Source organism: Macaca fascicularis, chromosome 17 (genome assembly GCF_037993035.2).
Source record: "Macaca fascicularis isolate 582-1 chromosome 17, T2T-MFA8v1.1".
In the NCBI taxonomy this organism is placed as follows: domain Eukaryota; kingdom Metazoa; phylum Chordata; class Mammalia; order Primates; family Cercopithecidae; genus Macaca; species Macaca fascicularis.
Window position 1 is genome coordinate 7,348,308 of NC_088391.1, and position 18,177 is coordinate 7,366,484.

Below are 18,177 nucleotides of genomic sequence, written 5' to 3' on the forward strand. Positions count from 1 at the left end.
TCTCCTGGAAAAGGTAATCAGAGATGATGATGAGGACCAAAGGCCCACAGTTAAAAATCATGGGTAGAAACACGCCAAACTCACTGTGCTAAAAGCGGGGTGGCAGCTTTGCTGTGTCCTCTTCAGACACAGAGGGAGCAATACCTGCTTTGGGATCCAGGAGATTTTGGGCACCTGAAGAATCCCACCTTCAGACAGAGGGCAAGAGCAATGCAAAAAATTCCTGGACATTGCTCAGCAAAGCACAGATACGAAGTAAAAGGAGAGTAAGCCTGGGCAGCCCTGGGCTCTGTCTCTTGGCGTCCCCGGTTTCCATCCCATTGCAGTGGGAATGGACTTGGCTTAGACATTCCCATTGCAATGGGGCAGACATTCTGATTATGGCAGAACCCAAAACACGTGATAAAGAAATGTCTTTTGTTTTAGCTTTTTATTTGGATGTAGTTTCAAATTTACCAGAAAATGTATGAGGAACATTTATAAACTCTTTACCTAGATTCACTGATTGTTAACATTTTAACCTGTCAGCTTTATTGGTTGATCATCTGCTCCCCACTCCTCTCTCATAATTTAGAAAAAAAATTATTTGGAAGTCAGTTACATATGTCATGGCTGTTTACTCCTAAATACTTCAATGGGTATTTTCTTTTTTTTTTTCTTTTTTTTTTTTTTTTTTTGAGGCGGAGTCTCGCTCTGTGCCCCAGGCTGGAGTGCAGTGGCGTAATCTCGGCTCACTGCAAGCTCCACCTCCCGGGTTCACGCCATTCTCCTGCCTCAGCCTCCTAAGTAGCTGGACTACAGGCACCCGCCACCGCGCCCGGCTAATTTTTTGTATTTTTGGTAGAGACGGGGTTTCACCGTGTTAGCCAGGATGGTCTCGATCTCCTGACCTCGTGATCCGCCAGTCTCGGCCTCCCAAAGTGCTGGGATTACAGGCGTGAGCCTCCGTGCCCGGCCTCAATGGGTATTTTCTAAGAACTGATGTATTAGTCTTTGCTATACATCGCATTACTATAAAGAACTACCAGAGCCGGGCATGGTGGCTCACACCTGTAGTCCCAACACTTTGGGAGGCCGAGGCAGGAGGATCAGTTGAGGTCAGGAGTTCGAGGCCAGCCTGGCCAACATGGTGAAACCCCGTCTCTACTAAAAATACAAAAATTAGCCCGGCGTGGTGGCACACACCTGTAATCCCAGCTACTTAGGAGGCTGAGGCAGGAGAATCACGTGAACTCGGGAGGCGGAGGTTGCTGAGACTGGTAATTTATGAAGAAAAGAGGTTTGACTCACAGTTCTGCAGGTTTAATAGGAAGCATGACTGCGGGCCTCAGGAAACTTACAATCATGGAGGAAGTTGAAGGGGAAGCAAGCAAGAGAGGGGAGAGAGAGAGAGAGAGAGAGCAAGTGGGGACCTGCCAAATACTTTGAAACCATCAGATCTCGAGAGAACTCACTCACTATCACAAGAACAGCATGGGAGAAATCGGCCCTCATGATCCAGTCACCTCCCACCAGCACCCTCCCCAGTACTGGGCATTACAATTCAACATGATATTTGGGCGGGAACACAGAGCCAAACCATATCAACAGGGATATTCTCTTCCATAACTGAGGTTATCAACTTCATGAATTTACATGGCTATGATGCTTTCTTTTTGAGATGAGGTCTTGCTGTGTTGCCCAGGCTGGATCTGAACTCCCAGGCTAAAGTGATCCTCTGGCCTCAGCCTCTGGAGTAGATGGGACTATAGGCGTGCACCACCATGCCTGGTCACGATGCTTTTAACTGAATATTAAATTCATGTTAATGTTCCAATTTTGCCAGTTGACCCAATAATGTCCTTTATAGCATTTCTCCCACTGCAGAATAGGATCTTGTCTCCTGAGCTTCCTTTAATCTGTAACATTTGTGTCACCTTTTGCCTTGTGGAACATTAATGTTTTTGAAGAGTCCCATCCCCCAGTTCCTGTCTAATGGAATGCTGCTTATGTTGTGTTTGTTCGATGCTTCCTCGTGATTAGATTGAGGCTGTGCATTCACCGTGGGAGACAGCGTAGGTGACACTGGTGTACTTCTCAAGCCACCACATCTGGAGGCACATGATATCCACGTGCCCCACAATGGTGGTCATTTTCATCATCTGGACACTGTGTTGCCTGACTTATCCACTGTGTAATGACTATTTTAAAACAAACTGTCTTTTTTTTCTTTGAGAGAGTCTCGCTCTCTCATCCAGGCTGGAGTGCAGTGGGACAATCATAGCTCTCTGCAGCCTTGATCTCCTGGGTTCAAGTGATCTTCCTGCCTCAGCCTCCCAAGTAGCTGAGACTACAGGTGTGCACCACCATGCCCAGACAATTTTTTTACTTTTTGTAGAGACAGGGTCTTGCTTTGTCAGCCAGGCTAGTCTGGAACTCCTGGGCTCAAGCAATCCTCCTGCCTCAGTTTCCCAAAGTGCTGGGATTACAAGTGTGAGCCATGGCCCCCGGCCAAAATGTCTTTTTGAATGTTCATGTATTTGTAATGTAACAAGTGATTTCCCAAACACACACACACAACCATACACACACACACACACACACACACACACACACACAATTTCATCTTCCAATAAAGTTTCTTCTTTGCAGTGCCACATACGCATGAACTCTGAGGTCTTCAAATTCTGCATGGGCAGCGTTGGTTTGCAGAGGACAGAATCCTCTCAAATAGGTTTCATTAAGAAGGGATTTAGGATATTAACGTACTTACAAAAACACTATGACATTTGAAGAAATGGATTATAAGCTAAAGCATGCCTTAGAGTTGGTCTTCCAATCTTCTAAGAGCAGGCAGCCTCCAACTTCAGAATCATAAATTTAGGTCATAATCAAGAAGCTGCCAGGTGGGGCATGGTGGCTCATACCTGTAATCCCAGTTCTTTGGGAGGCTGAGGCGGGAGGATTGCCTGAGGCCAGGAGTTTGAGATCAGCCTCGGCAACGTAGCGAGACCCTGTCTCTATGAGAATTTTTGAAAGCTACCCAGGTGTAATGGCACATGCCTGTAGTTCCAGCTACTCAGGAGGCTGAGGTGGGAGGGTTGCTTGAGCCTGGGAGGTTGAGGCTGCAGAGAGCTATGATTGCCCTGCCCCACTGCACTCCAGCCTAGGCAGCAGAGCAAGACCCTGTCTCTAAATAAATAAATAAATAAATAAATAAATAAAAGCTGCCACGAACCTCAACTGGTTGCTGGATCACACTGTACCTGCTACAGTCCATGTGGACACCCAGGAGGCTAGTGACCAGATGCTGGGCATGGGGCAGCCTCTGCTCATCTCCCACAGTAAAGCTTAAGACCCCCAGGGACAAACTGGCCTGCGGGCAGAGCAGGTACAGAAGGGCAGCCTCCACCTAACAACCACCAAACCGAGATCGCTCTCACAGCCCTGGCTGCAATGGGTCTAGGAACTGCAGTCTGTTGGTTCCAGCCTGCACTGTCCTGGGAGGGACACTCGGAGGAAGGCGGAATGGGTGGTGAGGGCTGACCCATCCCATCCACCTTGCCCCTTGCCCCAGGCTTCCTAAGATGAAGCAGCAATCTTCCTAAGAATTCAGACACTCCCTGTCCCACGCTGTCCTCCTCTAAAGCAAACCAAAGAAGGCTTCTCTTTTGTAGTGAAAATGCCGAATGTCAGAGGGCAGCTGGCTTTGAGACCATCCACGCCACAGCTAAGACTCAAGGGACAGCTTCACTCTGGATCTCCACGCATAGCTTTTGATTCTGTGCCTTTCTATAAATATATTGTTTGGAGCATAAAGCTAATAGGAAAACCAATTACTGTGGTCAGTTGCTGAAAGCATCCCTTTAGAGAATGATGCTGACCCAGTGGGCTAGCAGGTGAGGACTGAGCAGTTACAATGCAATCAAAGAGAGAGCCAAGGAGGGCAGACGGCATTTGGCTCAGAATCAAAGTCAGCGTTGGGGATGGGTCACAGCTGCAGGGGCGTTTCTGGGGCACTGGAATAGACTGCTTGAAACTGTGGGAGTTACGGGGGCAGGTGGGGACTGATGAACCAGGCAGGGAGCGGGCACAAAAGCCACTGGCTAACAAATCACCAAGGGACTTGCTTTCTTCTTCTTCTTCCTCTTCCTCTTCTTTCTTCTTCTTCTTTTTTTTTTCTGAGACGGAGTCTCGCTCTGTTGCCCAGGCTGGAGTGCAGTGGCACAATCTCGGCTCACTGCAACCTCTGCCTCCAGGGTTCAAGTGATACTCCTGCCTCAGTCTCCCGAGTAGCTGGGATTACAGGCACCCGCTGCCACGCCCCGCTCCTTTTTGTATTTCTTCAGGGAGCTTCTATTCATCCCTGCCCCCCATTTCTCTTCCACTCTTCACCAGCCAGCGAGACACTCCACATCGTTTGCCTGAGTGTCAGTGAGAAAGAGAACCACACCGACCATGTAGACCACAACTGTCCATTGGCAGCTGTCCACAGCTCCATTTCGGCACAGTCCTCAAGACTCACCATTTTCTTTCTTTCCGCGTGTGTGTGTGTGTGTGTGTGTGTGTGTGTGTGTGTGTGTGTGTGTGTCAGGGTCTTGCTCTGTTGCCCAGGCTGGAGTGCAGTGGTGTGATCATAGCTCACTGTAGCCTTGAACTCCTGGGCTCAAGCCACCCTCCCACCTCAGCCTCCCAAGTATCTGGGACTACAAGTGCATGCCACCACACCCAGCTGGCGTATTCTTTTGAAGTTCCTCTAACCATGGCCTTCAGTGATAGGTTTCAATGGGGCATGGATAGGGCCCTGTGAAAGAACTGCTATTGAGCCTTCATTCCCTGAGTGGCGAGGGGAGGCGGCAGCTGAGGATAACACGCAGGTGTGTAGCTTGGGAGACTGGCAGACGAGCAGGTTCTAGTGGGGGCAGATTCCAGTTTAGCTTCAAACAGATTGTGTGTGAGGCGACTAGGGGACATGCCCAGGAGCAATGATACCTACAAGCCTGCAACTTGAGACAGGTCTGAGTTAGATACAGTGATGGGGAGTCACCAGCAGTAAGGTTCTGGTTTTTAAAAAGGATGAAGTGGATCACAGTGTTACCATGGCAACAGGCAGTTGAGCTCGTTTTGGGGATGGAGGGTGAGGCAGGGCAAGTCCATGACTTCCATTTGATGGCAGGTTGGGAGCTACCTTCTAGGGAAGTGAGTTCTAATCTTGGCTTTGCCACTTGATTGAGCCATGTACCTTCACAGCCCGTAAAGTGTATGTGAGGCCAAATTGTAAGCAATGCAAAGACAAGGGATGACTATTGTTAGTGACTTTGGACATATATAGTTCTGTCTAACACCAGATGTACTAGAAGTGGGTAATACATATTAAATATAAAAAAACTAATTTAAAAAGTAGCCGAGCATGGTGTTGCGAATCTGTAGTCCCAGCTACTCTGGAGGCTGAGGTGGGAAGATTGCTTGAGCCTGGGTGGCGGAGGTAGCAGTGAGCTGAGATTGTGCCCCTGCACTCCAGTCCGGGTGACTGAGACCCTGTATCCAAAATAAAATAAAAAAGGCCCCTCGCTAAGATGAAAAATTAATTTTAAAAATTACATCCAGGTGCCATGGCTCATGCCTGTAATCTCAACACTTTGGGAGGCTGAGGTGGGAGGATCACTTGAGACTAGGAGTTCAAGACCAGCCTGGGCAACACAGGGAGATAGGGAGACACCTGTCTCTACAAAAAAAAAAAAAAAAAAAAAAAAAAGCCAGACGTGGTAGCAGACACCTGTAGTCCCAGCTACTTGGGAGGCTGAGGTTGGAGGATCACTTGAACCCAAGAGTTTGAGGTTGCAGTGAGCCATGATGGTACCACTGCACTCTAGCTTGGGCGACAGAACAAAACCCTATCTCTAAACAACAACAAAAATTACAAATAGGCCAGGTGTGGTAGCTCAAGCCTATAATCTCAACACTGTGGGAGGCCAAGGTGGGAGGATCCCTTGAGCCCAGGAATTCAAGACCAGCCTGGCCAGCATATAGCTTCTCAGGAATGCTGGGTTGCTTGGTCACAGGTCACGGGCACTGAACATTCCGAAAAATAAAGCTGAGTCAGTGTTGGCTCCTCGCTGCTTGAAGTTCTTGTCTAGGGAAAAACTACTGCAGTAATTATTTTCAAGAAGCAGAAGGGAAAAAGGAAATGAATAATTAAGAGGAATTGAAGAGATGCAAATTTCCCTTTGCTCAAAGCTGGCATATCAGGATGCTTCTTTACCGAGAGGATTTTCTTCCTGTTTAATTTGCTTTTCCACTCCTCCTGAGTGAGTAGAAAAGAGAAGTTATTGGGGGATGGGAAAAATAAAGAGGTGAACAAGAGCAAAAAGAGAAAAAGAATGAAATCATCTTTCTATAGAAAAGATGAGTTACTGCTATTCTATCAGAAAAATAAAATGAAAAGAAATCACTATAATCAACATGTAAATTTTGAGGAATGGGCGAAGATTGATTCATAATCCTTTTGGGAACCCCAGTGTCACAAGGGAAGCATGTCTGTGCCTGTGCCTCAGTGAGAGTGCAGTCTCCTGGGTCCCCAAGTGTGGCCCTCTCCCTCTGTCTCCATGCACCTCTCCTAATGTGAGTGTAGGACCAGTTAGCAAACAACTGCAATCCACTCTTCTTTGACCTAAAGCTCATCAGTAGTTCCCTTTCACTGCCTCCGCTGGCCAGGCACCGGCTGGGCACCTTCCATTTGTGGAAGTGACGTCTCGAGCCTCCCCAGCACGGAGGGCTTCCAGGCTGGCCTGCAGGAGTCCTGAAGCACCCTGCATGGAACCTCTTTGTGGGGGACACTGGAGGAAGGGCTCCCTAAAGGAAAGAGCTGTTGAAGTTTGGTGCCAGGGCTCAGAGCTTCTGGGAAGCTGACCTAGGGGGTGCCTGGTACTGAACACAGAGCCCTCCATGCTCCCAGCAGGGCACTTAGATGTTGAGTTGTAACCGTCCCCTCCTAGCCTGTGAGCTCAAGGCCCTCACTGTGCTCATCGCTGTACCCCTGGCACACAGCACAAAGCCTCACACAGTGGGTGCTGGACAAGTGGATGAATGGGCTGGGTGATGGAAGAGGTGATGTGCTAAGAGCTGCTGGTGTGTCTGGAGTTGGTTCCTTCTGGTGGGTTCTCAGTCTCACTGACTTCAAGAATGAAGCCACGTACCCTTTGCGATCAGTGTTACAACTCCTAAAGGTGGCACAAACCCAAAGAGTGAGCAGCAGTGAGATTTATTGTGAAGAGCAAAAGAACAAACATTCCACAGTGTGAAAGGGAACCAGAGCGGTTTACGATGCTGGCTGGGGTGGCCAGCTTTTACTCCCTTATTTGTCCCCGCCCACATCCTGCTGATTGGTCCATTTTACAGAGTGCTGATTGGTGCATTTGCAATCCTCTAGCTAGACACAGAGCGCTGATTGGCACGTTTACAATCCTCTAGCTAGACAGAAAAGTTCTCCAAGTCCCCACTAGACCCAGGAAATCCAGCTGGCTTCACCTCTCACTGGCATGCATCACCTTTGTCACTCTACTGCCATCCTGAACCCAGCCTGAGCAGGGGAGAGCACAAAGATACGGCTGATGGGAATGGAAAGAACAACACCTCGGGGGGTCAGCAGCTTCCACAATGTGGGAGGTGGCACCTGTGTCCTCAACAGCACTGGGTCTTTGGGTTTCTCCCGTGGCTTCAGTTTAGTGAACCTTGGAGGCTTTGGGCAAGTATTACTGGCCTTGTCTTCCCATCCCACAAAAGTAAGCTGGGCAGAAGGGGAGGAAATAGCAAACCCTGGGCCAAAGCTGGGGTGCCGTTCATGAGGACGTGAGGGTCCCTGCCAGGGGATGACCAGCGACTGGAGAAGAATTCGGTGAGGAGAGAAGGTCCACATTGACCAATAAGGAAATGCTGAGAGTTATTGTTTTGGGGAGCTTCAAATAAAGTCCAGTGGGGGCATGGCCAGGGGAACACAGGTCAAACATAATAATATCTGATTTCTTTATTTCTTTCTTTCTCTCTCTCTTACTTTCTTTTCCTTCCTTCCTTCCTTCCTTCCTTCCTTCCTTCCTTCCTTCCTTCCCTTTCTCCCTCCTTCCTTCTTTTCTTCCTTCCCTCCTTCTCTTTCTTTCTTTTTGAGACAGGGTATTGCTCTGTCTCTCACAGGCTAGAGTGCAGTGGCACAACCACAGCTCATTGAACTCATTGCAGCCCCCACCTCCCAGGCTCAGTCAGTCCTCCCACCTCAGCCTCCCAAGTAGCTGGGACTAGGGGCAAAAGCCACCATGTCCAGCAAACTTTTTATAGTTTTTGTAGATACAGGGTCTCCCTATGTGGCCCAGGCTGGTCTCAAACTCCTGACCTCAAGTGGTCCTCCTGCCTCAGCCTCCCAAAGTGTTGGAATTATAGGCGTGAGCCACTGTGCCTGGCAATTACCTCTAATTTGTAAAACCACCTTGTGAGGTAGGTGCCCTTTGTCACCCTCAATTTGCTATGAGGAACTGAAGTCCGAGAAGGTCAGGTTGCTTGCCCTGGGTCGCAAGGCTGGTGAGCGGGGAGCTGAACCTCACGCACAGGCTGCCTCTCCGTATGGAGGCGGCCATACCCATGGAAGTCACACCTTGGAAAAGAAACCCCACCTTGCCCAGTCCATGACATTTGTTTTGTGACAGCAGATGCTGCGGCATTGCCCTGGCATTGCGTCCTTTGGGCAAAGTCTCAGTCAAAGGAGAGAACGTTGTAGTAAAGAAAGCAAGACAGAGCTTTCAACTCTTAGGCCTGGAAAAGCCTGCACCAGGTTCCTCCTGTGCATAGAAACAGGGAGGCAAAGGAATGAGTTGAGTAATAAGCTCAGGGCTTCAGGTATTACAAACAGAAGCAATAAAATTGACGCTTGGCTGAGTTATCAGGAGGCAAAGAGGCAAAAATCCAATTTAAAAGATTATGCCAAATGGAATAAATCCAAAGTAATGGGATTGCTGAGCCTTAGCTGCCATAAAGGGAAACCATAGCATGTCTTGGTTTAAAAAAAATAATAAAACGGAGGATAAACACAAGCTGATTTAGTGTTTGGACTTAGTGTTTGGGGAAATAGTTATTATTTTTCCAGAGAGGTCTATAGTCAAGGACTGTGTCTCCAGTGCAATGCATTCGATAAATATTTATGGAGAGTCCTGAGACCTCAAGTGTTCTCAATGCACCCAAGCCAGTGGCATGCTGTGTGTGCATCTGGGGTGGTGTGTGTGCGTCTGTGGTGCTGTGTGTGCGTCTGTGGTGCTGTGTGTGCCTCTGGGGTGCTGTGTGTGCGTCTGGGGTGCTGTGTGTGCGTCTGGGGTGCTGTGTGTGCGTCTGGGAGTGCTGTGTGTGCATCTGGGGGTGCTGTGTGTGCGTCTGGGAGTGCTGTGTGTGCGTCTGGGGGTGCTGTGTGTGTGTGGTGCTGTGTGTGCGTCTGGGGGTGCTGTGTGTGCGTCTGGGGTGCTGTGTGTGTGTGGTGCTGTGTGTGCGTCTGGGGTGCTGTGTGTGCGTCTGGGAGTGCTGTGTGTGTGTGGTGCTGTGTGTGCGTCTGGGGTGCTGTGTGTGCATCTGGGAGTGCTGTGTGTGCATCTGGGGTGCTGTGTGTGCGTCTGGGGTGCTGTGTGTGCGTCTGGGGTGCTGTGTGTGCGTCTGGGGGTGCTGTGTGTGCGTCTGGGGTACTGTGTGTGTGTCTGGGAGTGCTGTGTGTATGTCTGGGGTACTGTGTGTGCGTCTGGGACCGGGCGCCACAATTCTTCATATGCTGCTGCCTGAAACCCCACATCAGGTTTGTGGGATTTAGGAGGACTGGGGTGAACGGGACGTCTCTCATGGGAAGATGTGGATTTGGGAGGCACCACCCCAGCGCAGAGGTCTTTCGTGCCCTTCGAGGGGCCTTCAGCTGGAAGGAGGAAAGCTGGAGTCACTGCAAGAGAATCTCAAGCACCGTGACTCACGTTTGATTATACTAAAAGAGAAACTGCTTTGCAGGTCTGCATAAAAATCTCATTGTGTTCCTCATAAGCAGTTATGTTCTGAGGTGACCGAGATTTTGTAAGGCACAGTTCTTTTCCATCATTAGTCTGCAGCACTCAGGACAGCCTCATCTCGGCTGTGGAACAGAGACCAAACGTTCAGAGGCAGGCACCAGAAAGGGTGTTTGAGAAGTGAGGTAAGAACAGCTCTGGCTTTGAGTGCTGAGAAGCACTGTGCTAAGTGCTTTATGTGCTGTCTTTGTGTAGCTACTAAAAGTACCTCATCTGATAGATTCGAAGGCTGAAAGAGATTCAGTAACTTGCCCAAGGCCACGCAACCAATGATTAGCAGAGTGGGGATAGCAGTACTTGACCCCTCTGCTGTCTGGTTTCTCCTAAAGGGGGAGACTTTAAAGCTAGATAATTGGGGGAACAATTCAGCGAAACAAGTAGGGGTTTGAGCTAGTAAAGGCCACATCCAGTTCTGGAGTTTTCTTCTCCTTTGTTTTCTGCTTGTTCAGAGAAGAAGATAGTACAGACATGACTGCAGTTCCCCACCCTCGAACAGTGTCTGCTACACACAACAAAAGCCCCAGTCTATGCAGATCAGGATCACCGACAGAGAATGTCCAGATGTGTGACAAGACGGTGACACAAACATAAAAGTGACACAGTGTCTCAGTAACGGTTTATAGCACAGAGGGTATCATGTGTAAAGAGGGATTTCTATTTGTCTCTTCAGACAAAAAACTTGGTAGTCCAGAGGAAGGAGACTCCCACGCCCTGTGACCCTGGTTGATAAAAAGAACCGGTTGAATCAAGGTACATGGGCAGCTCTTGGTCCTGCTCAGAGCGGCAGCACCCAGGCTGCTGCGCCCCACAGCCAGGCACGCAATCTGCCCACTTACCACTGCCGTCTTCCCGGCACCAGAAAGACCCAGCACAAAGAAGTTTCCAACTTTTTGAGGATAGGCAGATAGGGAAAAGGAGTATCCCTTGTGCTCTCCACTCCTTTTCCCTATCATCCTCATACCACCCTCCTCGGAGCTGTCACTGTGAAATTCATTCATTCATTCCTTCGTTCTTTCATTTGTTCCTTCCTGCATCCAGCCCCTGTCTATTCATAACTCAACATTCACGCAGCCTGTCAGATGCCACACTCAGCCCTAGGGTTATAAAAATGAATAAAATGCAATGAGAGAGCATCTTACACCACTCAGAATGGCTACTATTAAAAAGTAGAAAACAACAGATGTTGGTGAAGATGTGGAGAAAGGGAACCCTGCTGGTGGGAATGTAAATTAGTTCATTCACTGTGGAAAACAGTAAGGCGATTGCTCAAAGAACTAAAAATAGAGCTAGCATTCCACCCAGCAGTCCCACTACCGGGCATCTACCCAGAGGAAAAGAGCTCATTCTATCAAAAACATATCTGCACTCATCTGTTTATTCCAGCACTATTCACAAGAGCAAAGATTTGGAATCAACCTAAGTTTCATGATTGGGGCATCATTTTTGAAATGTGGTGTATATACATCATGGAATGCTACTTGGCCTTAAAAAACTAAAATCAAGGCCGGGCACAGTGGCTCACACCTATAATCCCAGCACTTTGAGAGGCTGAGGCAGGAGGATCACTTGAGGTCAGGAGTTCCAGACCAGCCTGGCCAACATGGTGGAATCCCATCTCTACTAAAAATACAAAAATTAGCCGGGCATGATGGGCACGTGTGATCCCAGCTACTTCAGAGGCTGAGGCAGGAGAATCGCGTGAACCTGGGAGGTGGAGGTTACAGAGAGCTGAGATCACACCACTGCTCTCTGGCCTGTGCAACAGAGTGAGACTTTGTCCCAGAATAAATAAATAAATAAAAATAATGTCTTTTGTAGCAACAACGATGGAACTGGAGGCCATTATCCTAAGTGAAATGACTCAGAAAGTCAAATACTGCATGTTGTCACAAGTGGGAGCTATACAATGAGTACATATGGACAAACAGAGTGGAAAAATAGACAGGAGACACCAAAACGTGGGGAAGTGGGAGGAGGGTGAGGGTTGAAAAAATTACCTATTGAGTACAGTGTTCACTGTTTGGGTGATGGGTGCACTCAAAGCCCAGACTTCACCACAGGGAAATACGTGCATGTAAGAAGCCTGCACTTGTACCCCTAAATATTTACAAATGAAATTTTAAAACTGAATAAAACACGATCCCGGTCCTCAAGCTACTAATTGTCTAGAAATGAGATTGACACATTAAAGGGTCTACGGAGCCTCCCTGCCTAGGAGCTGGGCTGGGCTGGGCTGGGCTGGCAGGGCCCTGGGAGGGCTTCAGAGAAGAGAATCTTCAGCTGAATCTAAAAGGGAAATGGGAGCTGACCCAGGTGGAGGACTGCGGGGCAGGAAAGCGGTTTTCAGTCTGAGGGAGCAGCCAGTGTAAACTGCACAGACAAGAAATCACAGGCCCTTGGGTGGTCCAGTAATCCTCTGGCAACCCCCTGCTTCCAGATCGCCCCACTGCTGATCAAGTCAAAGTCTACCACGGCGTTCTTCTTCCAGCCCGGTTCCCACCATGTCACTCTTCTGTTCCAGTCTTTCGTGGCTTGAGACAAAAACCCCAATGTCTTGCAGTGCCCAGGCACTGTGCAACCTGATCCCCACCTACTGCTGGGCAGGTTTCTGCTACACCCTTTAACCAGCGCGAGTCTCTGAAAACTCAGCCAAGGGTTGGAAACTCAAAGCCTCGGAACTCCAGGCGCCGGAAAGGTGGGAGGTGCAGAGTGGATGACAGCAGGACACATATGACAGCAGACTACTGAGTTGCTTTGTGTGAGGACACAGGGCTGTCCCGGAGCCTGTCCTAGGCTTGGTCCTACTCCCAGACCTTTGTGCAGGGCACACCTGACGTGGCCTCCTCTCCTATCCATTTCCTTTCCTCTCTTCCACACTTGCCTCTCATGGAGACTTCCTAAAATACTTCTGGAAACAAAAACTCTCCTCCTTTCATACTAAGAAACAAATCTATCCAAAACCAGATTTATCTTCCTTTTTGAAACTAGCTCCTTCTCGGTTTTTCTGTCTCTGGGCACGGTCCTGCTCTTCTCCCAGTCACTGAGGTCTAAAAACCCACGTTCCTCCTGTCTTGCCGTCACCCTCAAACCCTGTATGTGCAAAGCATAGAACTGCAGGCCATAGCAGTTGGAAGGGACTTCGGATATTGTCTAATTTACCCGCCCACAAATCCAGGCATCTCCTTTAGAGCAACCTTTATAGCAATCAGATCTCTGATCAATGATCTTCCAGATTATTTTTCATTCTTCTCTAATTGCTTAAAAATTCTTCATATTGAATGAAAAGCTGCCTCCCTGGGCCCCTGTTGGTCTTCTTCTCCAGCCACACAGAATGGGTCTCATCCCTCTTCTAAACACATTTGTCATGGGATTCTTTACCTTCCTCCACTTAAACATCTTTTCAGTACTTTTTAAAATTTATTTTTATTTTTATTGTTTTTGAGATGGAGTCTCGCTCTGTCGCCCAGGCTGGAGTGCAGTGGTGCCATCTGGGCTCACTGCAAGCTCCGCCTCCAGGGTTCAAGCAATTCTCCTGCCTCAGCCTCCTGAGTAGCTGGCACGACAGGTGCCCGCCACCACACTCAGCTACTTTTTTTTTTTTTTTTTTTTGGTATTTTTAGTAGAGACAGGGTTTCACTATGTTAGCCAGGATGATCTCAGTCTCCTGACCTCATGATCTGCCCGCCTCGGCCTCCCAAAGTGCTGGGATTCCAGGCATGAGCCACTGCACCTGGCCCCCTTTCAGTATTTTTTAGGTGACTTTCCCATGACTATCTGGTTACCTCCTTTAACTCGTCAGCATTGTTCCTAATATGTAAACTGGGATTCAATTATATTCTGCTCAAATGATATTTTTTGGGTCTACTATGAGACAAGCAGCAGGTCAAGGTAATTCTGGGCATGAATTCAAGAGTGAGACTGACTGGGGCCAGACCCTGCCCCTACTCCCTACTGGCTAGATGATGTTGACCTTCGGTGCTTCCTTCAAGGCTATGGATAGTAAAAGACTGAGAACAGAGTAATATCCAGTAAACATTCAATAGATGATTGCTCTTTTTCTTTTTGCACTTAAAAATATGAAACATGAAAAAGTGCTAATGATTGAAACTGAGTGATGCATATTTGTGGGTTTATCAAACTTAAAAAACTTTATGTATGTTTGAAATGTTCTATAATGAAATTAAAATTTAAAATGTCATATTAATTAGGTGGGATACACCTATTTAATATCTGGGGATATTATAGCAGCTGGGATACAAAAATAGTAAAAAAGTTCCTGCCATTACTAACCTCTGAGTAAATAGGGGAGATATACATGTAAACCAAGTTTCAATGTAGCATTAGATATGAAATGCAGGCTGGGCATGGTGGCTTATGCCTGTAATCCCAGCACTTTGGGAGGCTGAGGCAGGAGGATCACCTGAGGCCAGGAGTTTGCAACTGGCCTGGGTAACAGAGTGAGACTTTGTAAAAAGCAAGGAAGGAGGGAGAAGAAAGAAAGAAGGAAGGAAGGGGGGGGAAGGAGGAAGGGAAAGAAGGAAGGAAGGAAGAAAGGAAAGAAGGAAGGGAGGAAGAAAGGAAGGAAAGAAGGAAGGAAAGAAAGGGAAGGGAAGGGAAAGAAAGAAATAGAGAAGAAGGGCTGGGCGCAGTGGCTCAAGCCTGTAATCCCAGCACTTTGGGAGGCCGAGGCGAGCAGATCACGAGGTCAGGAGATCGAGACCATCCTGGCTAACACAGTGAAACCCCGTCTCTACTAAAAATACAAAAAATTAGCTGGGCATAGTGGTGGGTGCTTGTAGTCCCAGATACTCGGGAGGCTGAGGCAGGAGAATGGCGTGAACCTGGGAGGCAGAGCTTGCAGTGAGCCGAGATCGCGCCACTGCACTCCAGCCTGGGCGACAGAGTGAGACTCCGTCTCAAAATAAATAAACAAATAAATAAATAAATAGAAAGAGAGAAGAAGGAAGGAATATGAAGGAAGAAAGGAAGGAAGGAATGAAAGGAAGGAAGGAAGGAAATGTGGAGATGCATCCAAGTAATCCAGGTAGCTCAGCAGATGAATACTACAGTGAATGGGGCTGGGGGTGGAACCACAGGTGTCTTTTGTTTTGGACGTTACCTTCCACCCCTTGCTAGGAGTGCATTAGCTGACTGAATAGCCTGAATTGACTTGTACCCATCTAGAAAGCCCAGTTTGGGGTTTTTCACACATAATTTCCTGGGCTCTGGAGTCAGAGTGTCTGGGTTCAAATCCCTTACTTCCAATGACTTAACCTCTTTGAGCCTCAGACTTCTTATCTCTGTTGGGGCCAATAACAGCACCTACCTTGTGGAATTACGAAGTTAAGATGTGGAGATGAGCAGAGCGTTTGGCGTTGTGCTGGGCACGTTGTTAATGCTCAAGCGTTGGTTGTTTCTTACTTCTTCACTCCGACTCCTAAATTATTATTACAGGTAACTCTTCTTCTCTCCTGGAGTTTGTATCCAATCATCACCCCTCTTTCATCCCCACTTCCAGCAAGCACATTCCTGCAAGCCTTCCTTCTGATGGGAACTGGAAAGGCTGATTGGCCAAGCTTTCCATTCCTTCTGCTACCTCGTTCCCTTGGGGAGGCTCCAAGTGACTGAGGGGCCTCTGGGCTGGAGGAGACAATGGAACGCAGGATGATGGGAGGGGGTTAAAATAACTCATGCTCTTGAAGAAAAAGGGTAAAATCAGGCCTTGGGTAATGTGTAAGATGGAGATGTTTAAAAGTGACCCTTCCCTCTAGGGAGAGAGAAGACAAAAGCTCCAGGTTCCACTTATGCTGGTTTAGGGCCGGGCTCTGCTTTTTTGAGGCTACAGCTCCACCTTGTGGCTTCATCCACATGTCTGTCTTGCTGTAGCCCACACTATCACTGTCTTCTCATAAACAAAAATTTGTCCATAATTTAAAAACCGAATGCAATATCTAATTTATTTTCTAAGTCTGGAATGCTGGCTCATACCTGTAAGTCCAGCACTTTCAGAAGCCAAAGTGGGAGGATTGCTTGAGCCCAGGAGTTGGAGACCAGCCTGGGCAACATTGCAAGACTCCCATCCCCACAAAACAACTTAAAAAAATCTGCTGGGCATGGTGGTGCACACTTGTGGTCCTGGCTGCTCTGTAGGCTGGAGGATCACTTGAGCCCAGGAGGTTGAGGCTGCAGTGAGCTGTGATCATGCCACTGTACTCCAGCCTGGGTGGCAGAGTGAGACCCTGTCTCTGAAAATAATAATGATAAAAATTGGCCGGCCGTGGTGGCTCACGCCTGTAATCCCAGCACTTTGGGAGGCTGAGGCAGGTGGATCACTTGAGGCCAGGAGTTGGAGACCAGTTTGGCCAACATGGTGAAACCCCGTCTCTACTAAAAATACAAAAATTAGCCAGGCATGGTAGCATGCACCTGTAATCCCAGCTACTCAGGAGGCTGAAGCAGGAGAATCGCTGAAGCAAACCTGAGAGGTTGCAGTGAGCCAAGATCATGCCACCGCACTCCAGCCTGGGTGACAGAGACCCGGTCTCAAAATAAATAAATAAATAAATAAAAATAATCATCATGGTTTACTTTCTCTACAGTAAAACACTGGAAACATTATGTTCATTCTTGCCCTAATGAGATTTTCATCTTGGGAAAGCATTCTCTTCTGCAGGCGAAGACACTGTTTTGAAATTGCATTTCAGTTACTGCCTTACACATCTGGTACTCCCTTGTATTGTATGGAAGTGCCAGTTTCTCTCCTATAAAAACAAAAAACAAAACAAAACTCATGTTCTAGAATGATACCTGCACAGGTAAGATGCTCAACTCATGTCTTTCCTCCTCTTCCTGCAGATACACAGCAAGGTGTCCCATTCAAACCTAACCTTGTTCTTGCCTCAGGGGTCCTCCCTGGAATGCTCACCCTGCACCCAAGCTGGTTTTTCAGAGTCATTCAGACCCCCTCTAAGGAATCCCTTTTCACTGGGCCCTCTCGACTATAAAATCATCACCAGACATTTCGTCTCCCTTGTAACAGCTACACTCATCAGTGTAGCTGATTTTTCTTCTCCTTATTTCTTGTCTGCTTCTCCCGGCTACCATGCATGCATCATTAACATTCCACGTTTGTTCTCTGCTTTCTTGGCAACATATAGTGCCTGCACCTCGGAGGGACTCAGTACTTTTTTGTTGAATGAATCAATTAATTATATCTTTAAGAACTGGGTTCTGGCCCGGCGCAGTGGCTCACTCCTGTAACCCCAGCACTTTGGGAAGCTGGAGCAGGTGGATCACCTGAGGTCAGGAGTTCGAGACCAGACTGGGAAATAGAGTGAAACCCCATCTCTACTAAAAATACAAAAATTAGCTGGACCTGGTGGCGGGTGCCTGCAGTCCCAGCTACTTGGCACTACTTGGAGACTGAGGCAGGAGAATCACTTGAATCCAGGAGACGGAGGTTGTGGTGAACGGAAATCATGCCACTGCACTCCAGCCTGGGCGACTGAGACCCTGTCTCAAAAAAAAAAAAAAAAAAAAAAAAGGAAGAAGAAGAACTGGGTTCCTCTGCCAGCACAGCAGCCCACCCCATCGTGTGCTGGCCCAGGGGCCAGGGAATGAGAGGAATGACAAAAATGCCTGTGTCCCCCTTGAAGCCGTTATTTTGCAGGAAGCAGTGCGATGGTTGAACATATAGATCGACATGTTTTTGAGGCACGCACTGACTTTATTATTTAGCTCACTGAGCAGCTGTCCAATGAGGCTGGGTTTAGATTGTTTTGGGAAGAGATTCACATCCTTCTCCAATTACCTTTTCCAAGTTAGTCAGCCATTGCTGGTCGGTTCCCTCTACTATGAAGTGGTGTGTGTGTGTTTGTGTGCTCGCACCCTGCCCTCATAACCCAGTTGCAGGCTGAGGAGAGGAAGCATGTTTTATTTATTATTTTTATTTATTTATTTCTAAAATTTATTTTTATTTTTATTTTTATTTTTCTGAGACAGAGTCTCACTCTGTCACCCAGGCTGGAGTGCAGTGGTGCAAACTCGGCTCACTGCAACCTCCGCCTCTGGGTTCAAGTGATTCTCCTGCCTCAGCCTCTGGGATTACAGGTACCCGCCA

At 48.0% G+C, this 18,177-nt stretch overlaps 1 protein-coding gene across 1 annotated transcript in view; it reads left to right on the forward strand.

Moving 5' to 3' along the window:
* RASL11A (RAS like family 11 member A) overlaps positions 1–18,177 on the forward strand; it is a 92,909-nt gene that overhangs the window by 61,645 nt on the left and 13,087 nt on the right. The window lies entirely within an intron of this gene.